Source organism: Pristiophorus japonicus, unplaced genomic scaffold (assembly GCF_044704955.1).
Source record: "Pristiophorus japonicus isolate sPriJap1 unplaced genomic scaffold, sPriJap1.hap1 HAP1_SCAFFOLD_532, whole genome shotgun sequence".
In the NCBI taxonomy this organism is placed as follows: Eukaryota; Metazoa; Chordata; class Chondrichthyes; family Pristiophoridae; genus Pristiophorus; species Pristiophorus japonicus.
The window spans coordinates 122102-145256 of NW_027254439.1; the positions used below are offsets into that span (position 1 = coordinate 122102).

Genomic DNA, 23155 nt, shown 5'->3' on the forward strand with positions numbered 1-23155 from the left:
GTGTCAAAGGCCTTTGTAAGGTTGAAGAAGGCCTTGTATAAGGCCTTCTTCGACCTTACACATATATTACACCCAACCCAGTGAACTTTTATCTTGTGCAGTAACCTTTTATGTGGCACCTTGTCAAATGCCTTTTGGAAGTCCAAATACATTACATCCACTGGTTCCCCTTTACCCACCATGTTTGTTACATCCTCAAAGAATTCCAGCAAATTTGTCAAACATGACTTCCCCTTCATAAATCCATGCTGACTCTGCCTGACTGAATTATGTTTTTCCAAATGTCCTGCTACTGCTTCTTTAATAATGGGCTGGAACATTTTCCCAACCACAGGTGTTAGGCTAACTGATCTATAGTTTCCTGCTTTTTGTCTGCCTCCTTTTTTTAAAAAATGGGGGCGTTACATTTGCAGTTTTCCAATCTGCTGGGACCTCCCCAGAATCCAGGGATTTTGGTAAATTAAAACCAATGCATCCACTATTCCTGCCGCTACTTCTCTTAAGACCCTAGGATGCAAGCCATCAGATCCAGGGGATTTATCCGCCTTTAGTCCCATTATCCTACTGAGCACCACCTTCATTGTGATTGTGTTAAGTTCCTCGCCCCCCACCCCCATAGCCCCTTGACTATCCACTGTTGGGATATTTTTAGTGTCCTCTACCATAAAGACTGATACAAAATATTTGTTCAACATTTCTGCCATCTCCATGTTCCCCATTACTAATTCCCCGGTCTCATCCTCTAAGGGACCAACATTTACTTTAGCTACTCTTTTCCTTTTTATATACCTATAGAAACTCTTGCTATCTGTTTTTATATTTTGTGCTAGTTTACTTTCATAGTCTATCTTCCCTTTTTTAATCATTTTTTGAGTCATTCTTTGCTGGCTTTTAAAAGCTTCCCAATCTTCTGTCCTCCCACTAGTTTTGGCCACTTTATATGCCCTTGTTTTTAAATTGGATACCGTCCTTTATTTCTTTAGTTAGCCACAGATGGCTATCTTTTCTTTTACACCCTTTCCACCTCACTGGAATATATTTTTCTTGAGAGTTGTGAAATATCTCCTTAAATGTACATCAACTGTTCTACACTTTAATCTATTTTCCCAGTCCACTTTAGCCAACTCTGCCCTCATATCTTTGCAGTCTCCTTTATTTAAGCTTCGTACGCTGGTTTGAGATCCAACTTTCTCGCCCTCCATCAGAAATTGAAATTCAACCTTGATCGCTCATTCCAAGAGGATCCTTTACCAGGAGATTATTTATTAATCCTGTCTCATTACACAGAACCAGATCGAAGATAGCCTGCCCCCTGGTTGGTTCCGTTACATACTGCTCAAGAAACTCATCCCTTATGCACCCTATGAACTCTTAGTAGAACTATGTAGAAAGAACTTTATTCTCTATCTATCCCATGCTGTACCTGCCCTGGAAGTGTCTGATGGGAGAGTGCAGAGAGAGCTTTGCTCTGTATCTATCCCATGCTGTACCTGCCCTGGGAATGTCTGATGGAAGAGTGGAGAGTAAGCTTTGCTCTGTATCTATCTGATGCTGTACCTGCCCTGGGAGCATTTGAGGGAACAGTGTAGAGGGAGCTTTGCTCTATATCTTTCCCTTGCTGTACCTGCCCATTATCCCTACTCTCTGCCTCCTGCCGTTTAGCTAATTCCATAACCAGGTCAATAATTTGCCCTCAATTCTGTTAGATAACAGTTTCTTATGTGGGACTTTATCTAATGCCTTCTGGAAATCTATATAAATAAAATTACACCAAACTAATAGCGAATTATTTCTCCCATTGAATTATTTTTAGTCTCGCTTCTCTCATTGATATTTTGCCAATACCTTCCCTGGATCCCAAGGCTAGGAGAGGCACTCTGGAAGGTATGGGGAGCTGGGACTTGTCCATGAGAGTAACCGAATGTATAAAAACTGAGATAATCTAGAGTGAGAAAGGAGAAAAGGCCCCAAAGTGGAGCAGTGGGTAGGTAACAGGACATCAATTAGTCTCCTCCTGTTTTACAGAAATAAAGAGCATAAGAAATAGCAGCAGGAGTAGGCCATATCGCCCCTCGAGCCTGCTCCGCCATTCAATAAGATCGTGGCTAATCTTTTATCTCAACTCCACTTTCCTACACTATTCCCATATCCCTTGATTCCCCGAATTTACAAAAATCTATCCATCTCTACCTTGAATATACTCAGACTGAGCTTCCACACTCTCTGGGGTGGAGAATTCCAAAGATTCACTGCCCTCAGAGTGAAGAAATGTCTCATCTCAGTCCTAAATGGCCGACCCGTTAATCTGAAACTGTGACACCTGGTTCTAGACTGTACATCCAGGGGAAACATCCACCCTGTCAAGTCCTGTAAGAATTTTACATGTTTCAATGAGATCACTTCTCATTCTTCTACATTCCAGAGCATATAGGCCCAGTCTGCTCAATCTCTCCTCATAGGGCAACAACCGCCCCCAATCCCGGGAAACAGTCCGGTGAACCTTCATTGCACTCCCGCTATGGCAAGTATATCCTTCCTTAGGTAAGGAGACCAAAACTGTAGACAATACTCTCGGTGCGATCTCACCAGGGCCCTATATAACTGCAGTAAGACATCTTTACTCTTCTCCTCAAATCCTCTTGTAATAAAGGCCAACATACCATTTGCTTTCTTAATGACTTGCTCTACCTGCATGTTAACTTTCAGTGATTTGTGTACAAGTGAACATTTCCCCATCTCTCACCATTTAAAAAATACTCTGCTTTTCTATTTTGCCTACCAAAGTGGATAACTTCACATTTCTCCACATTATGGGCCCAAGTTTCCACATGATTTGCGCCTGATTTTTAGGAGCAACTGGTGGAGAACGGACTATCTTAGAAATCGCAATTCTCCACATTTTTTTTTCTGTAGTTCTAGTCGGGTAGAACAGTTCCACTTTGGAACAGAATTTTTTCTTCAAAAGGGGGCGTGTCCGGCCACTGACGCCTGATTTGAGAGTTTCCACAGTGAAAACATACTCCAAACTAACTTAGAATGGAGCAAGTGAAGATTTTTGTAGAACTGAAAAAACCTGTTCTACACATTAAAAAATCAGGCGCAGGTTACAAATTAGGCGTCCAGAACGAGGTGGGGGGAGGGGGGGGGGAAGGGAAGTCATTAAATTCTATAATAAATCCTTATTTATACTTCTACAAATATTATACAAATAAATCCAACCTGAATAAACATTTATAAGCAAAGAAAAGATTAAATAAACCATCTTCCTACCTGTGTGAAAGTGCTTCAGCCACGGAGAATTCTGCAGCCGTTTGTTCCCGCAGAGCGGGGGGGATGGGGGAAGGAAACAGCCGTTCGTTCCCGGGGAGCGGGAGGGGGGGGGGGAAGGAAACAGCCGTTCGTTCCCGGAAGGGGGGGGGGGAAGGAGACAGTGAGAAGGCTGCAAGAAGCCTCAGTGCTGATGTCAATGTGCTTTTATTAAAAAATGTTCAAAAATTAAACAGCTACAAAGAACTACAAAAATGGCCGAGTGCCAATGTTTCCTTCACACTGCGCGTGCGCGAACGCTCCAACGCGCACGCGCAGCGTTGCCGGCAGGAAAAAAACTAATTTAAATAGTACCCACCCCCTCCCACTTACAAAATCGGCGCGAGTGTAGGCTCCGCCCCCCTGGGCGCCGCGCCAAACAGACAAGGAGCTTGAAAGCGCTCCAGAATCGCGTGTTTTTTTTCCGGCGCCATTTTAGACACAAAAAACAGGCGCCCAGCTCGGAGGGGCGCCCGTTTTTTATCGTGTGGAAACTTGGGCCCTATATTCCATTTTCCATGTTCTTACCCGCTCACTTAGACTGTCTATATCTCCTTGAAGTCTCTTTGCATCCTCCTCACAACTTATATTCCCACCTAGCTTTGTGTCATCGGCAAACTTGGATATTCAGGTTGAACCTCCCTGGTCCGGCAACCTCCCTGGTCCGGCATCATTCCCGAAGGGACGCGACCCACACTGTGTCCCGGGGCTGGCTGCTCCTCCACTCTCCTCCTCCGCCCCCCACCCGATGGGTTGGAGAGAGAGTGAGGAGAGCAGCGGTTGACCGAGGTGCTGAAGCTGGGCCCAAAATGCTGTGCAGTGGGCTTCTGCACAACACATACACAGAACGCCGCCGGGTCGTTGTGCAGCATTTCGGGCCCAGCTTCGGCTCCTCGGTTGGCTGCCGCACTCCTGGCTCCCTCTCCGCGCCGATCCAACCGGGGAGGGGGCAACGGCTGGCCCTGGGACATAGCGGTCTCCCCACCCCCCGGGACAGAGAGTGAGCCCCACCCCCCCCCCCCCGGGACACAGGACACAGCATGCCCCCCTCCCCCCGGGACACAGAACACAGCGTGCCCCCCTACCCCCGGGATCACAGGACACAGCGTGCCCCCACCCCCCGGGACACAGAACACAGCGTGCCCCCCCTCCCCCCGGGATACAGGACACAGCATGTGGCCCGGCCTGGGGGAGGGGAGCACTGGAGGTGGCGGGGAGAGGAGGAGCAGCCAGCCCAGGTCAGCAGTACACTATATTCTTGTTTAACTGTAACGCTTCTGTGCGGTTTGGTTTTGCTTTTTCTAAAGGAGAACTCTGGGCAACAGCTTCACGGCACCTCGTGTCAACTGGACTCTGACCTAGATTCCAGTGAATGGAGCAGAAACCTGTCCGGAAACTTTGCTGACAATGGGATTTTTAAGTCTGGGGTCTGCGTAATCTCCCGTGGTCCAGAAAATTCTCTGGTCCGGCACCGGTCAGGTTCCGAGGGTGCCGGACTGGAGAGGTTCAGCCTGTGTAACATTTGGTCCCTTCAGCCCAATCATTGATATAGATTGTGAATAGCTGGGGCCCAAGCACCGATCCTTGCGGTACCCCACTAGTTACAGCCCGCCAACCCAAAAATGACCCGTTTATTCCTATCCTCTGTTTTCTTTCCGTTAACCAATCCTCAGGCCATACTAGTATTTTACCCTTGATCCCATGGGCCCTCATTTTGTTCAATAACCTTTTGTGTGGCACCTTATCAAATGCCTACAGAAAATCCAAATACACCCCATCCACTGGTTCTCCCTTATCTATTCTGCTAGTTACAACCTCAAAAACTAACAGATTTGTCAAACATGATTTCCCTTTCATAAATCCATGTTGACTCTGCCCAATCTTATTATTATCTAAATGCCCTGTTACCACCTCCTTAATAATAGATTCTAGTATTTCCCCTGCTACTGATGTCAGGCTAATTGGTCTGTAGTTCCATGTTCTCTCTCCCTCCTTTCTTAAATAGAATCATAGAAGTTTACAGCATGGAAGGAGGCCATTTTGACCCATCGTGTTCGCGCCAGCCAACAAGAGGCAATCCAGCCTAATCCCACTTTCCAGCTCTAGGTCCGTAACCCTGCAGGATACGGTACTTCAAGTGCACATCCAGGTAATTTTTAAAATGTGGTAGAGTTTCTGCCTCTACCACCCTTTCAGGCAGTGAGTTCCAGACCCCCACAACCCTCTGTGTGAAGAAATTTTCCCTCAAATCCCCTCGAAGCCTTCTATGATTTACTTTAAATTTATGCCCCCTGGTTGTTGACCCCTCTGCTAAGAGAAATAGGCCCTTTCTATCCACTATATCTAGGCCCTCATAATTTTATACACCTCAAAGAGGTCTCCCCTCAGCCTCCTCTGTTCGAAGGAAAACAACCCCAGCCTATCCAACCTGTCCTCATAGCTAAGATTCTCCACTCCCAGCAACATCTTCGTAAATCTCCTCTGTACCCTGTCCTGTGCAAGCACATCCTTCCTGTAATGTGGTGACCAGACTGCACACAGTACTCCAGCTGTGGCCTAACCAGTGTTATATACAGTTCAAGCATAACCCCCCCTGCTCTTATAGTCTATGCCTCGGCTAATAAAGGCAAGCATTCTGTTATGTATTTAACCCCTTGTAACCTGCATCACACCTGTCCACCAGAGGGCCTACCTGTTGGAAGATATCAATCACCTGGTCAGGTGGGCAGAACAGTGGCAAATGGAATTTAGTCCGGAGAAGTGTGAAGTAATGCATTTGGGGAGGGCTAACAAGGAAAGGGATTACACATTAAATGGTAGGACACTGAGAAGTGTAGAGGAACAAAGGGATGTGCATTACCACAGATCCTTGAAGGTAGCAGGCCAGGTAGATAAGGTGGTTAAGAATGCATACGGAATGTGTTACACTCATAATAAATGGTCAGACCGAGTACTGTATGTAATGAGCAAGTGTGACCTTAGTTGGAGTCCCAAGGGATCTCAGCATCCCTTGGGAGCACAGTATATAAGCAGGCCACCCACGAGGTACCTGCACTCTGAAACTATAATAAAGGAGCTAAGGTCACACTTGCTCATTACACACAGTACTCGGTCTGACCATTTATTATGAGTGTAACACATTCCGTATGCATTCTTAACCACCTTATCTACCTGGCCTGCTACCTTCAAGGATCTGTGGACATGCACATCCCTTTGTTCCTCTACACTTCTCAGTGTCCTACCATTTAATGTGTAATCCCTTTCCTTGTTAGCCCTCCCCAAATGCATTACTTCACACTTCTCCGGACTAAATTCCATTTGCCACTGTTCTGCCCACCTGACCAGTTGATTGATACCTTCCTGCAGTCCACAGCTTTCTTCTTCATTATCATCACACGGCCTATTTTTGTATCATCTGCAAACTTCTTAATCATATTCCCTACATTCAAGTCTAGATCATTGATGTATACCGCAAAAAGCAAATATTGGGGTTACATCAGCTACCCTCCAATCCACAGGAACTGTTCTAGAATCTATGGAATTTTGGACGATGACAACCAATACATCCACTATTTCTAAAGCAACCTCTTTCAAAACCCTAGGATGTAGGCCATCAGGTCCAAGGGACTTATCGGCTTTTGGTCCCATTCATTATTCAAATACTATTTTTTTTACTAATACCAATTTCTTTCAGTACTCATTCTCACTAGACCCCTGATACTTCACTATTTCAAGGAGGTTTTTTGAGTCTTCTTCTGTGAAGACAGGCAAAATGTAGTTGTTTAATTTATCTGCCATTTCCTTATTCCCCATTATAATTTCTCCTGTCTCAGCCTGTAAGGGACCCAAATTTACTTTCTCTAATCTTTTCTTTTTTACATACCTATAAAAGCTTTTACAGTTTGTTTTTATATCTAGTTTACTCTCGTATTCTATTTTCCCTTTCTTTATCAATTTCTTATTTATTCTTTGCTGAAGTCTAAAATCCTCCCAATCCTCAGGCTTACTACTCTTTTTGGCTCCATTATTATGGTCACTCTTCCCTAAAAGTTCCTTTAATACTTATTAATGACCCTTTTCTCATTGCACAATACCAGATCTAAAGTAGTCTGTTCCCCAGTTGGCTCCTCAACATACTGATCTGGTAAACTATCTTGTACACATGCCATGAAATTGTCCTCCACACCATTACTGCAAATTTGGTTTGCCCAGTCTATATGAAGATTAATGATTTATACTCTGCTCTACTTTACAACTACTCTTAGCTCCACCCAAACTGATCCTATTTCTTGATTTTCCGAGCCAAGAACCTTTCCCTCTACTGTCTTTATCCCATCCTTTATTATAGGGGCTACATCTCCTCCTTTTCCATTTTGCCCATCTCTTCTAAAAGTGAAGTATTCTGGAATATTTAGTTCCCAACCATGTCTCCTTAATGGCTGTTAGATCAAACCTATTAAATTCATCGATGGCGGCTCACCACCATCTTCTCAAGGGGAATAAGGGATGGACAATAAATACTGGTCTTGCCAGTGACGCCCACATCCCATGAACAAATAAAAAATGTTTTGCGCACAGATATAGTGTCTTTAGATTTGACTTATTTCTATTCTTCTCTGATGTCACCTTAGTCACTGAAGCCTTATTACCTTTGTTAGTTTCTCTGTCCCTTCCTGACTCACTCTGCTTAGTTTTACTCAAAACTCTGCTCTGCTCTAGAGACTTGACATTTCTCTTGCTGCTTTTAAATTTACTCTTTCCTGAAACCTCCCACCCGCCCCTTCATTAGTTTAAAGCCCTGTCTACTGCCCGAGTTATTCAGTTCGCCAGCACACTGAAGTCCATCCCAATGGAACAGTTCCCTCTTTCCCTAGTACTGGTGCCAGTGGCCCATGAACTGAAACCCCTTACATCCACACCATTCTTTGAGCCACGCATTTAAACCTTTAATACGTTTGTCCCTATGCCAATTTGCTTGTGGCTCGAGTAACAATGCAGAAATTATTACCTTTGAGGTTCTGATTATTTGGATCCTAGCTCCTCATATGCCGTCAGTAGAACTCATTGGGGAAACTAAAACTAGGGGGCATAGTCTCAGAATAAGGGGCAGCCCATTTAAAACTGAGATAAGGGGGAATTTCTTCTCTCAGTGGGTTGTAAATCTGTGGAATTCTCTTCACCAGAGAGCTGTGGTGGCTGGGTCATCGAATGTATACGATGGAGATAGACAGAATTTTGAGTGATTAGCGAATAAAGGTTTATGGGGAGCAGGTAGGGAAGTGGAGCTGAGTCCATGATCAGATCAGCCATGATCTTATTAAATGGCGGAGCAAGCTCGAGGGGCCAAATGGCCTACTCCTGCTTCTATTTCTTATGTTCGTATTAACCTCATTCCTGGTTCTATCCACGTCATTGGTTCCGACATAGACAACTGGATCCTCCCCCTCCCATTTCAAGTTCTTCCCCAGCGACGAGGAGATATCCTTAACCCTGGCACCAGGCAGGGAACACAACAGTGCTATTGTTAGTTTGCACATCCTCCCTGCAGTCATTTTCCTCATGCATACAGGCAGCAAGTATTTCAGACCTGTTGGACAATGTCAAGGGCTGATGCTCCTTCATCACTACATACCGGCCTCCCGTCCCTGACCACTGACCAAACTCTCTGCCTCCCTGATGCCCCGCAATGTCTGCACCTTGTACTCCAGCTCAACAACTCTGAGCCGAAGTTCCTCGAGCTGCAGACACTTACATAGAAACATAGAAACTAGGTGCAGGAGTAGGCCATTCGGCCCTTCTAGCCTGCACCGCCATTCATGGCTGAACATGCAACTTCAGTACCCCATTCTTGCTTTCTCGCCATACCCCTTGATCCCCCTAGTAGTAAGGACTTCATCCAACTCCTTTTTGAATATATTTAGTGAATTAGCCTCAACATTCTGTGGTAGAGAATTCCACAGGTTTACCACTCTCTGGGTGAAGAAGTTTCTCCTCATCTCGGTCCCAAATGGTTTACCCCTTATCCTTAGAATGTGACCCCTGGTTCTGGACTTCCCCAACATTGAGAACATTCTTCCTGCATCTAACCTGTCTGAACCCATCAGAATTTTAAATGTTTCTATGAGGTCCCCTCTCATTCTTCTGAACTCCAGTGAATACAAGCCCAGTTGATCCAGTCTTTCTTGATGGGTCAGTCCCGCCATCCCGGGAATCAGTCTAGTGAACCTTCGCTGCACTCCCTCAATAGCAAGAATGTCCTTCCTCAAGTTAGGAGACCAAAACTGTACACAATACTCCAGGTGTGGCCTCACCAAGGCCCTGTACAACTGTAGCAACACCTCCCTGCCCCTGTACTCAAATCCCCTCGCTATGAAGGCCAACATGCCATTTGCTTTCTTAACCGCCTGCTGTACCTGCATGCCAACCTTCAATGACTGATGTACTATGACACCCAGGTCTCGTTGCACCTCCCCTTTTCCTAATCTGTCACCATTCAGATAATAGTCTGTCTCTCTGTTTTTACCACCAAAGTGGATAACCTCACATTTATCCACATTATACTTCATCTGCCATGCATTTGCCCACTCACCTAACCTATCCAAGTCGCTCTGCAGCCTCATAGCATCCTCCTCGCAGCTCACATTGCCACCCAACTTAGTGTCATCTGCAAATTTGGAAATACTACATTTAATCCCCTTGTCTAAATCATTAATGTACAGTGTAAACAGCTGGGGCTCCAGCACAGAACCTTGCGGTACCCCACTAGTCACAGCCTGCCATTCTGAAAAGTACCCATTTACTCCTACTCTTTGCTTCCTGTCTGACAACCAGTTCTCAATCCATGTCAGCACACTACCCCCAATCCCATGTGCTTTAACTTTGCACATTAATCTCTTGTGTGGAACCTTGTCGAAAGCCTTCTGAAAGTCCAAATATACCACATCAACTGGTTCTCCCTTGTCCACTCTACTAGAAACATCCTCAAAAAATTCCAGAAGATTTGTCAAGCATGATTTCCCTTTCACAAATCCATGCTGACTTGGACGTATCATGTCACCTCTTTCCAAATGCGCTGCTATGACATCCTTAATAATTGATTCCATCATTTTACCCACTACTGAGGTCAGGAGGTCAGGCTGACCGGTCTCTAATTCCGTTTTCTCTCTCCCTCCTTTTTTAAAAAGTGGGGTTACATTGGCTACCCTCCACTCGATAGGAACTGATCCAGAGTCAATGGAATGTTGGAAAATGACTGTCAATGCATCCGCCATTTCCAAGGTCACCTCCTTAAGTACTCTGGGATGCAGTCCATCAGGCCCTGGGGATTTACCGGCTTTCCATCCCATCAATTTCCCCAACACAATTTCCCGACTAATAAGGATTTCCCTCAGTTCCTCCTCCTTACTAGACCCTCTGACCTCTTTTATATCCGGAAGGTTGTTTGTGTCCTCCTTAGTGAATACCGAACCAAAGTACTTGTTCAATTGGTCTGCCATTTCTTTGTTCCCCGTTATGACTTCCCCTGATTCTGACTGCAGGGGACCTACGTTTGTCTTTACTAACCTTTTTCTCTTTACATATCCATAGAAACTTTTGTAATCCGTCTTAATGTTCCCTGCAAGCTTCTTCGCGTACTCCATTTTCCCTGCCCTAATCAAACCCTTTGTCCTCCACTGCCGAGTTCTAAATTTCTCCCAGTCCCCGGGTTCGCTGCTATTTCTGGCCAATTTGTATGCCACTTCCTTGGCTTTAATACTATCCCTGATTTCCCTTGATAGCCACGGTTGAGCCACCTTCCCTTTTTTATTTTTTACGCCAGACAGGAATGTACAATTGTTGTAGTTCATCCATGCGGTTTCTAAATGTCTGCCATTGCCCATCCACAGTCAACCCCTTAAGTATCATTCGCCAATCTATCCTAGCCAATTCACGTCTCATACCTTCAAAGTTACGCTTCTTTAAGTACTGGACCATGGTCTCTGAATTAACTGTTTCATTCTCCATCCTAATGCAGAATTCCACCATATTGTGGTCACTCTTCCCCAAGGGGCCTCGCACAACGAGATTGCTAATTAATCCTCTCTAAGATGGCCTCCCCCCTAGTTGGTTCCTCGACATATTGGTCTAGAAAACCATCCCTTATGCACTCCAGGAAATCCTCCTCCACCGTATTGCTTCCAGTTTGGTTAGCCCAATCTATGTGCATATTAAAGTCATCCATTATAACTGCTGCACCTTTATTGCATGCACCCCTAATTTCCTGTTTGATGCCCTCTCCAACATCACTACTACTGTTTGGAGGTCTGTACACAACTCCCACTAACGTTTTTTGCCTTTTGGTGTTCTGCAGCTCTACCCATATAGATTCCACATCATCCAAGCTAATGTCCTTCCTAACTGTTACATTAATCTCCTCTTTAACCAGCAATGCTAACCCACCTCCTTTTCCTTTTGTTCTATCCTTCCTGAATGTTGAATATCCCTGGATGTTGAGTTCCCAGCCCTGATCATCCTGGAGCCACGTCTCTGTAATCCCAATCACATCATATTTGTTAACATCTATTTGCACAGTTAATTCATGCACCTTATTACGGATACTCCTTGCATTAAGACACAAAGCCTTCAAGCTAGTTTTTTTTTAACACCCTTGGTCCTTTTAGAATTTTGCTGTACAGTGGCCCTTTTTGTTCTTTGCCTTGGGCTTCTCTGCTCTCCACTTTTCCTCATCTCCTTTCTGTCTTTTGCTTTTGTCTCCTTTTTGTTTCCCTCTGTCTCCCTGCATTGGTTCCCATCCCCCTGCCATATTAGTTTAACTCCTCCCCAACAGCACTAGCAAACACTCCCCCGAGGACATTGGTTCCGGTCCTGCCCAGGTGCAGACCGTCCGTTTTGTACTGGTCCCCACCTTCCCCAGAACCTGTTCCAATGCCCCAGGAATTTGAATCCCTCCCTGCTGCACCACTGCTCAAGCCACGTATTCATCTGTGCTCTCCTGCGATTCCTACTCTGACTAGCACGTGGCACTGGTAGCAATCCCGAGATTACTACTTTTGAGGTCATACTTTTTAATTTAGCTCCTAGCTCCTTAAATTCATTTCGTAGGACCTCATCCCTTTTTTTTACCTATGTCGTTGGTACCAATGTGCACCACGACAACTGGCTGTTCTCCCTCCCTTTTTAGAATGTCCTGCACCCGCTCCAAGACATCCTTGACCCTTGCACCAGGGAGGCAACATACTATCTTGGAGTCTCGGTTGCGGCCGCAGAAACGCCTATCTATTCCTCTCACAATTGAATCCCCTATCACTATCGCTCTCCCACTCTTTTTCCTGCCCCCCTGTGCAGCAGAGCCAGCCACAGTGCCATGAACTTGGCTGCTGCTGCCCTCCCCTGATGAGTCATCCCCCTCAACAGTACTCAAAGCAGTGTATCTGTTTTTCAGGGGGATGACCACAGGGGACCCTTGCACTAGTCTTCCTGCTGGTCTTCCATTCCCTAGCTGGCTGTGGACCCTTCTCCTGCGGTAAGACCAACTCGCTACACATGCTACTCACATCATTCTCAGCATCGTGGATGCTCCAGAGTGAATCCACAACGCGGTCCGTCAGGAGCTGGAGGCGGATACACTTCCCGCAGATGTAGTTGTCAGTCCCCGAGTTCCCACATGGTACAGGAGGAGCATATCATGTGACCGAACTCTCCTGCCATGACTTAACCCTTAGATACACTTAAATTGGCAACAACAATGTTTAAAGTTACTCACTGTTATCGAAGAGAAAAAAGAAAAACTACTCACCAATCACCAGCCAATCACTTACCCCCTTGGCTGTGACGTCACCTTTCTATTTCTTTTTGCCTTCTCCCTGTAGCTGTACAAGCACGCCTCTCCACGCACCTCCTCGACGCTGGGCCCCGGACTCCCTGCTGTGCCTTTTATAGGCCTCTCACCGAACAGACATGGGCACTCGGGATCGCCATGCTCTTCACAAACTCCCACATGCTGCAGTTACGGCAAACCACCTGCCCTGACATGTCTATCTAACCTTCTTTCAACAACTCTTGGACACCAACGGCTCTTCGGAACATTCTTCCCCTTCACTTCCCTCTGATCCCATCCCTTCTTCCAATCTCACCCCCTGCTGTGTTTTTACTATGCCCTCTGACCTTCCTCTCTCTCTGACCCCGAACGATCGGTCCTCAGAAAAGGCCTGAGCTTCATCCCCTTACACCCCCACTTCGATGAATTTTGAGGTCGGACGATGCCTAGCTCTTTTTCCATTTCCTTCATCTCCGTGCCCACTTCTTCGGCCAGGAGTCTTCCCCCTGCACTGCTGACCCTTTCTCCTGTTTTCAGAATTCTCGCTCTACCTGAACCTCTCCCTCTGGCCTCTAGAGAAAACAGGGAATTATAGACCGGTCAGTCTGACATCGGTGGTGGGGAAAATGTTGGAATCAATTATTAAAGATGTAATAGCAGCGCATTTGGAAAGCAGTGACAGGATCGGTCCAAGTCAGCATGGATTTATGAAAGGGAAATCATGCTTGACAAACCTAGAATTTTTTGGGGGATGTAACTAGTAGAGTGAACAAGGGGGAGCCAGTGGATGTGGTGTATTTAGGCTTTTGACAAGGTCCCACGCAAGAGATTAGTGTGCAAAATTAAAGCACATGGTATTGAGGCTAATGAACTGACGTGGATAGAGAACTGCTTGGCAGACAGGAAGCAAAGAGTGGGAATAAACGGGTCCTTTTCAGAATGGCAAGCAGTGACGCGTGGGATACCGCAAGGCTCAATGCTGGGACCCCTGCTACTTATAATGTACATTAAAGATTTAGACGAAGGAATTGAATGTAATATCTCCAAGTTTGCAGATGACACTAAGCTGGGTGGCAGTGTGAGCTGTGAGGAGGATGCTAAGAGGCTGCAGGGTGATTTGGACAGGTTAGGTGAATGGGCAAATACATGGCAGATGCGGTATAATGTAGATAAATGTGAGGTTATCCACTTTGGTCATAAAAACAGGAAGACAGATTGTTATCTGAATGGTGACAGATTAGTAAAAGGGGAGGCGCAACGAGACCTGGGTGTCATGGTACATCAGTCATTGAAAGTTGGCATACAGGTACAGCAGGCAGTGAAGAAGACAAATGGCATGTTGCCCTTAATAGCGAGAGGATTTGAGTATAGGAGCAGGGAGGTTGTACAGGGCCTTGGTGAGGCCACACTTTGAATATTGTGTACAGTTTTGGCCTCCTAATCTGAGGAAGGACATTTTTGCTATTGTGGGAGTGCAGCGAAGGTTCACCAGACTGATTCCCGGGATGACAGGACTGACATATGAAGAAAGACTGCACCGACTAGGCTTATATTCAATGGAATTTAGAAGAATGAGAGAGGATCTCATAGAAACATATAAAATTCTGACAGGATTGGACAGGTTAGATGCAGGAAGAATGTTCCCGATGATGGGGAACTCCTGAACCAGGGGATAAGGGGTAAGCCATTTAGGACAGAGATGAGGAGAAACTTCTTCACTCAGAGAGATGTGAGCATGTGGAATTCTTTACCACAGAAAGTTATTGAGACCAGTTCGTTAGATATATTCAAAAGGGAGTTAGATGTGGCCCTTACGGCTAAAGAGATCAAGGAGTATGGCGAGAAAGCAGGAATAGGGTACTGAAGTGCATGATCAGCCATGATCATATTGAATGGTGTTGTAGGCTCGAAGGGCCGAATGGCCTACTCCTGCAACTATTTTCTATGTTGCCCTCTCTAGTCCTCTTCATTGCAAACTGCCGATGCGACATCGGCCATCTCACTGCTACTCACTCCCTCCAACCTCACTCCCTCTGAATTTGCAGCACTGCGCTCTCTCAGATCCAACCCCTACATTGTCATTAAACCTGTTGACAAGGGTGGTTCTGTTATTGTTTGGCGAACCAACCTCTACCTTGCAGAGAGTGATCGCTAACTCTCTGACACTTCCTCCTCTCTCCCCCTGGACCATGATCCCACCACCGAACATCAAGCCATCATTTCCCAAAATGTCACTGACCTCATCTCCTCTGGAGATCTTCACTCCACAGCCACCAAATCTCATAGATCCCCAACCCCACACAGCCCGCTTCTACCTCCTTCTCAAGATCCACAAACAGGACTGCCCTGGTAGACCCATCATTTCAGCCTGTTCTTACCTGAAATAAAACTTATTTCTTCCTATCTTGATTCTATTTTTTCTCCCCTTGTCCAGTGACTCTTCCAATGCCGTCCGCCACTTTAACAGTTTCCTGGCCCCAACTTTTCACTATGGATGTCCAATCCCTCTACACTTCCATCTCCCACCAGGATGGCCTGAGGGCGCACCGCTTCTTCCTCGAGCAGAGGCCCAACCAGTCCCCATCCACCATCACCCTTCCTCCTCTTCCACCTGGCTGAACTTGTTCTCACATTGAACAACTTCTCCTTTAACTCCACTCACTTCCTCCAAATTAAAAGGTGTTGCTATCGGAACCCATATGTGTCTTTGTTCCAGTCCTACTCGGGTCCCCTCTTTTTCCGGTAGATTGATGACTGAATCAGTGCCGTCTCCTGCTTTCGCCCTAAACTAGAAAATATCATTCACTTTGCATCCAATTTCCACCCGTCCCTCACCGACTCTTCCCTTCCTCGACTTCTGTGTCTCCATTTTTGAGGATAGACTATTGACAAACATTCACTATAAGCCCACCGACTCCCACAGCTATCTGGAATACACTTCCTCCCATCCCGCATCCTGTAGGAACTCCATTCCATTCTCCCAGTTTCTCCGTCTCTGTCGCATCTGTTCTGATGACGCCACCTTCCACACTAGTGCCTCAAAAATGTCTTCCTTTTTCCTCATCCAAAAAGATTCCCCTCCGCCATGGTTAACATGGCCCTTGACATGAACACCTCCATTCATTCCGCAAGTGTGACCCTGAGCTTCCGGTCACCTGTCACTTTAATTCTCCACTCCACTCCAAATCTGACCACTCCATCCTTGGCCTTCTACACTTTTCCAATGAAGCTCAATGCAAGCTCGAGGAACAGCACCTCATCTTTCGTTTAGGTACTTTACAGCCTTCTGGATTAAACATCGAGTTCAACAATTTCAGACCATAATCTCTGCCCATATTTTGTTCCCTTTCCTCCCTTTTTTTTAACAAATTCTCTCTGTTTCCCATGGCAGCTGGTAATTATTCAGGCATTCACACCATATCTAGACTCATCTTTTGTTTCCTAACTTGTGCCATTACTATATCAGTTTGGCCCATCATCACTTTTGTCTCTTAAATCTCTTCTGCCCCCCCACCCGATCAGAGATATTGCCTTTTTTTCTTTCCTCTCCTCCCCCTTTCAGGGTCCCAGCATTTTCTTAAGAATCTGTTACATTTGAAACTTTTGCCAGTTCTGACGAAGGGTCAGAGACCCGAAACGTTGGCTCTGCTTCTCTCCACAGATGCTGCCTGACCCGCTGAGATTTCCAGCCTTTTCTGTTTTATTTCATTAGTTAATTTATTATTTTTTATTATTTAAATGTTATTACTTAATTGTTTTATCTAATTTAGTTGCTAATTAAATAAAGTAGTTCTAAATTAGATTGTTTGTCTGACATCCAGTACTGGATGAGCAGAAGTTTTCTCCAAATATTGAGAAGACCGAAGCTATTATCTTTGGTCCCCATCACAAACTGCATTCCCTAACCATTGACTCCATCCCTCTCCCTATCATCAATCTGAGAGTGAAAAGACTGTTCGCAACCTAGGTGTCATAATTGACCCTGAAATAAGTTGAGCCACATATCCGCGGCATAACTAAAACTGCCTTTTTCCACCTCCGTAACATTGCCCACTTCAGCCCCTGCCTCAGCTCTTCTGCTACTGAAACCCTCATCCATGCCTTTGTTACCTCTATACTTGACTCCTACTCCAGCTCACTCCTGGCCTCTCACATTCTACACTACATAAACTTTGAGATCATCCAAAACTCAGCAGCCCATGTCTTAACTCGCACCAAGTCACGATCACCCACCACCGCTGCGCTCGCTGACCTCCATTGGCTCCCGGTTAAACAACGCCTCGATTTCAAAATTCCATCCTTGTTTACAAATCACTCTTTTTCAGCCTCACAACCTGACGAGATGTCCGCGCTCCTCAAATTCTGCTCTCGTGAACATCCCTGATTATAATCGCTCCACCAGCGGTGGCCGTGCCCTCAGCTGCCTGGGCCACAAGCTCAGGAACTCCCTCCCAAAACCTCTCCGCCTCTTTAAGACGCTCCTTAAAACCTGCCTCTTTAAACAAGCTTTTGGTCACCTGCCTTAATTGTTCCTTTTGTGTCTGGGTGTTAAATGTATGTGTTGTGTCTGTAACGCTGCTGTGAAGCCCTTGGGACGTGTTGCTCCGTTAAAGGCGCTATATAAATACAAGTTGTGATTCCAGCAATTGACACTTTCTCAGCCCGCCAAGGGACAAAGCCTGTCCGACTCACCAATCAGTGTCCTGCAGCACCGTGACGTCATTACCCCCCCCCCCAGTAGATTCTGCCCCAAGATGGCGGCCGTTGCCCCTGGGCCTATCACCGGGAGAAAGCCCAGCAGCTGCACCCCCGGGGGCCCCGCTCGGAGCCGTAGGTTCTTGTTCGGGGCTTGAGGCCTACCCCGGGTGTTTAGAAAGCCTCCCCGCCGCCGCTTCTTCCTCCTCCTCCCCTGCTCCGGAACCTTCTCTCTGCTTCCGGCCGTTGGGCGATGCGCGCGCTCGAAAAACACGTGACCCGGGCCCACGGCCTGATTGACAGGAACTCCCGACCAATGGGGAGCGAGATCGCGGGACAGTGGGCGGGCGGCTGAGGGTGACGCGCGCTGGAACGTGTTGACGTCATGAAAAGTGCAGCTGTCATGACGTCAATGCAACTGGCTTCTCCTGCGTGAGAGGCGCTGGGGTCAAGGTTGATGGCTTTCTCTGCTGACCCTTGACCTCCCTTGCTCCCCAGCGCAGACCAAGATCGGTTGCACATTCCAGCTGTTCACTGTGGGGGTTGTCAGCTGATCCCAGCATGGGCTGCAGTTGGGGAGACTGCAGTTAACCTCAATGCCCTGGGCTCCTACTAGTGATCATTGTCCATTCACCCCAGCACCAAAGGCCAAGTCTGCAAAGGGCATGTTTTTTGGACTGTGATGCCCCCAAGGTTGAATAGGCTGCCAACAATCACTGCATACCCTCACACATTAGCCCTTTAGATGGGCACTAAAAGGCAACCAGTGACTGTGGAACTCCTCACTTTCGAGGAATAGGAGGATAGGTTGATAGGGTGGGAGGAGAGTCATGTGAAGTTTAAATCCCGACATGGGCTAGTTGGACCGAATGGTCTGTTTCTGTGCTGTACATTCTATGTAATACCATGAAAGGTCAAATCAAGGGAATCAGCAACAACAACAAAAACACCTTTAATGTCCCAAGGAATTTCACAGAGTATTATAAGACAAAAACTTGACACCAAGCCACATGAGCAGATATTAGGGCAAGTGACAAAGACATAGGTTGTAAGGACCATCTTAAAAGGAGGAATGAGAGGTGGAGATATTTAGGGAGCGAGTTTTGGAGCTTAGGGCCTAGGCAACAGAAGGGTGTGCAATTATCAGCAGGAATGCTCAAAAAGGCTGAATTAAGAGAGCAGATATCAGAGGTTGTGGGGCTGGAGAAGATTACAGAGATAGGGAGGGGTGAGGACATGGAGGGATCTGAAAACAAGGATAAGAATTTTGAAATCGAGGCATTGCTTAACCGGGAGGAACGTAGGTCAGCGAGCACAACAGTTTGAAAGATTAAACAGCAGTACAAAATTTATAAAACATTCATCTATTCCACAATCATGGTGCCCCAGCGATCTGCAGGGCCCTGCACTACAGAACAGTGAGCTCACTGGTGTCTCAGCAGGTTATTGGAGCTTTTCTAGTTCTTCCCACAGTCTGAACATTTAAAAGGTCTCTCGTCAGTGTGAGCTCGCTGGTGTCTCAGCAGGGTGGATAACAGAGTGAATCGTTTTGAACACAGGGAACAGACAAAGGGCCTAACCACAGCGTGATAGGTTCCCGTGTCTGCTAAAGCTCTTCCCTCAGTCAGAATACCGACAGGATCTCTCATTAGTGATCCATCCACTGGTGTGCTCACCGGTTGGACGGATCACTGAAAATCTTCCCATTCATGTAGCAGGTGAACGGACTTTCTCTGGTGTGTCTCCAGCTGCCAGAAGCTTTTCAAGCCCTTCCGACAGTCGGAACATGGCAACGGCCACTCGCCAGTATGATCAAGCTGATGCGCCCACAGGTTGGGTGCATGCACGAATCTTTCCTGCACAGGGGGCAGGTAAATGGCTTCTTCCCAGTGTGAACTCGCTGGTGCTTCAGCAGGTGGGACATATGAGTCAATCCCTTCTGTTGTGTATCTGAAAAGCATGCACTCTCATGTTCCGCCACCAGGGAGCACATCCTCTGAAGTCCAAAGGGATCCCAGCATCTCTTGGAGCACTGTATATAAGCCGGCCCCTAAGGCCTGTTCCTCACTCTGGAGTGTCTTAATAAAGACTGAGGTCACTGTTACTAAAACCTCCCTATGTGCAGCCTCATCTGTGTTCGGAACACAATACCTTCCTGCAAACTGAGCAGGAGAACGGCATCTCCCCGGTGTGATTGTGTCGATGAGTTTCCAGCTCAGACGGGTAATTGAATTCTTTCCCATAGTCCCCACATTTCCACGGTTTCTCCCCAGTGTGACTGCGCTTGTGTTTCGCTAGGCCAGAGGATAGGCTGAATCCTCGTCCACACACACAACACGTGTACGGTTTCTCCCCGTTGTCAACGCTGCTTTTTGCTTCCATGTTGTTTGATGATATTCAGGTCCCGATGAATAGACTGACCGATCGTAATGTGATGTAAATTTCCCGTCTACAACTCCTCCCCTTCTACTAACCTGAAAAATGAATATAAAACAGGTAAAAGGGAGTGTGAGAGAACCCCCAGAAAAACAGTCACCATGAAAGCTGCTGGATTGTCACAAAAATCCCAACTGCGCACTAACGTTCTTCAGCGATATGGGGATCGGGCAGGAAAGTCAAATCGAAGATCAGCCATGGTCTTATTGACTGGTGGAGCAGGCTCGAAGGGCTGTATGGCTGACTCCTGCTCCTAATTCCTATGTTCTTATGGAAGGGAATCTGCCACCCAACCTGTCCCGTGACTTTTAACACCTAGAAGGAAAAGGGAACACCATCATCTGCAAGATCCCCTCCAAGTCACACACCATCCTGACTTGGTCATATATCACCATTCTTTCATCATCACTGGGTCAAAATCCTGGAACTCCCTCCCTAACAGCACTGTGGGAGTACCTTCACCACATGGACTGCAGCGGTTCAAGTAAGCGGCTCACCACCACCTTCTCCAGTATAATTAGGGATGGACAGTACATGCTGGCCTTGCCAGCGACGGCCACAGCCCAGAACAAATAAAAAATCTGTATATGTAAAATGGATTAAAAGTTTCTACAGATGCTTGTTCCTAAAACAAACTTGCATTGTGCGGACAAAGGGTGTGTTTAACAAACTAATCTCCCCAGAAGCCGCCTCCCTGGACAGCCCCACATGGGCAATTGTTGGTCCCACTGGGCCCAGAACCCATCTCCCCGGACAGCCACACATGGGCAATTGTTGGCCCCACTGGGCCCAGAGCCCACCTCCCCGGACAGCCCCACATGGGCAATTGTTGGCCCCACTGGGCCCAGAGCCCATTTCCCCGGACAGCCCCACATGGGCAATTGTTGGTCCCACTGGGCCCAGAGCTTACCTCCCTGGACAGCCCCACATGGACAATTGTTGGCCCCACTTGGCCCAGAGCCCACCTCCCCGGACAGCCCCACATGGGCAATTGTTGGTCCCACTGGAAATCATGTTTAACTAATTTACTGGAATTCTTTGCGGATATAACGAGCATGGTGGATAAAGGTATACCGATGGATGTGGTGTATTTAGATTTCCAAAAGGCATTCGATAAGGTGCCACACAAAAGGTAACTGCAGAAGATAGAGGCACGCGGAGTCAGAGGAAATGTATTAGCATGGATAGAGAATTGGCTGGCGAACAGAAAGCAGAGAGTCGGGATAAATGGGTCCTTTTCGGGTTGGAAATCGGTGGTTATTGGTGTGCCACAGGGATCGGTGCTGGGACCACAACTGTTTACAATATACATAGATGACCTGGAAGAGAGGACAGAGTGTAGTGTAACAAAATTTGCAGATGACACGAAGATTAGTGGGAAAGCGGGTTGTGTAGAGGACACAGAGAGGCTGCAAAGAGATTTGGATAGGTTACGCGAATGGGCGAAGGTTTGGCAGATGGAATACAATGTCGGAAAGTGTGAGGTCATCCACCTTGGGGGGAAAAAAAACAGTAAAAGGGAATATTATTTGAATGGGGAGAAATTACAACATGCTGAGGTGCAGAGGGACCTGGGGGTCCTTGTGCATGAAACTCAAAAAGTTAGTTTGCAGGTGCAGCAGGTAATCAGGAAGGCGAATGGAATGTTAGCCTTCATTGCGAGAGGGATGGAGTACAAAAGCAGGGAGGTCCTGCTGAAACTGTACAGGGTGTATTGGTGAGGCCACACCTGGAGTGCTGCGTGCAGTTTTGGTCACCTTACTTAAGGAAGGATATACTGGCTTTGGAGGGGGTACAGAGACGACTCACTAGGCTGATTCTGGAGATGAGGGGGTTACCTTATAATGATAGATTGAGTAGACTGGGTCTTTACTCGTTGGAGTTCAGAAGGATGAGGGGTGATCTTATAGAAACATTTAAAATCATGACAGGGATAGACAAGATAGAGGCAGAGAGGTTGTTTCCACTGGTAGGGGAGACTAGAACTAGGGGGCACAGCCTCAAAATACGGGGGAGCCAATTTAAAACCGAGTTGAGAAGGAATTTCTTCTCCCAGAGGGTTGTGAATCTGGAATTCTCTGCCCAAGGAAGCCGTTGAGGCTAGCTCATTGAATGTATTCAAGTCACAGATAGATAGATTTTTAACCAATAAGGGAATTAAGGGTTACGGGGAGAGGGCGGGTAAGTGGAGCTGAGTCCACAGCCAGATCAGCCATGATCTTATTGAATGGCGGAGCAGGCTCAAGGGGCTAGATGGCCTACTCCTGTTCCTAATTCTTATGTTCTTATTGACCTACGGTGACCTCCAACTTGCGTCTGTTTCGCCATCAGCTTCCTTTCCCGCCACCGACTCTGATTCCTATGGCAACAACCTCCCTCCTCGAACTCTCTGCCCCTCAAATAGCCTCTGGACTTCACTTGCCTGCTCCACCTGTCTCTGAATTTGGACAGCGGTTCGTCGATGCTCCATGTCGGCCCCATCCTGCTGACACCGGCTTTGTCCCTCCATGGGACCTTGGACTTTGACCCTGGTTCTAGTCTCTAGCCCGTTTTAAGTGGGGCCTGTCCCAATGGAACAGCTCCGTCTTTCCCTAGTACTGGTGCCAGTGTCCATGAAGCAAAACCCTTGCCTCCCACACCACTCTTTGAGTCACACTTTTAACTTTCCAATCTGCTTCTCCCTGTACCAATTGCCGCGTGGCTCATGTAACAATCCAGAGATTATTACCTTTGAGGTTCTGCTTTTTAATTTGGACCCCAACTCCTTCAGCAGAACCTCATTTCTAGTTCTACCTATGTTGTTGGTTCCTACATGGACCACGACAACTGGATCCCCCCCTTCTCACTCCAAGTTCTTCTCCAGCTGTGAGGAGATTCTTTAGCTCTGGCACCGGGCAGGCA

General features: G+C 46.9%; 2 protein-coding genes across 7 annotated transcripts in view; one reads left to right on the forward strand and one right to left on the reverse strand.

Annotated features, from left to right (window-relative positions):
• Positions 1-23155, forward strand: part of LOC139254085 (zinc finger protein 271-like) — a gene marked incomplete at its 3' end in the record, with an annotated part of 222481 nt that overhangs the window by 115509 nt on the left and 83817 nt on the right. The window lies entirely within an intron of this gene.
• Positions 1-23155, reverse strand: part of LOC139254079 (zinc finger protein 229-like) — a 42901-nt gene that overhangs the window by 8298 nt on the left and 11448 nt on the right. For 2 of the 6 annotated variants that reach the window (XM_070873625.1, XM_070873626.1), the window contains exon 3: positions 11746-11832. The gene's annotated coding sequence lies outside the window, so the exon portion shown is untranslated. Of the gene's footprint in view, positions 1-9895; positions 9971-11745; positions 11833-17815; positions 18100-23155 lie in introns of those variants that run through there. The other 4 variants (XM_070873627.1, XM_070873623.1, XM_070873624.1 and 1 more) reach the window with 4 other exon arrangements.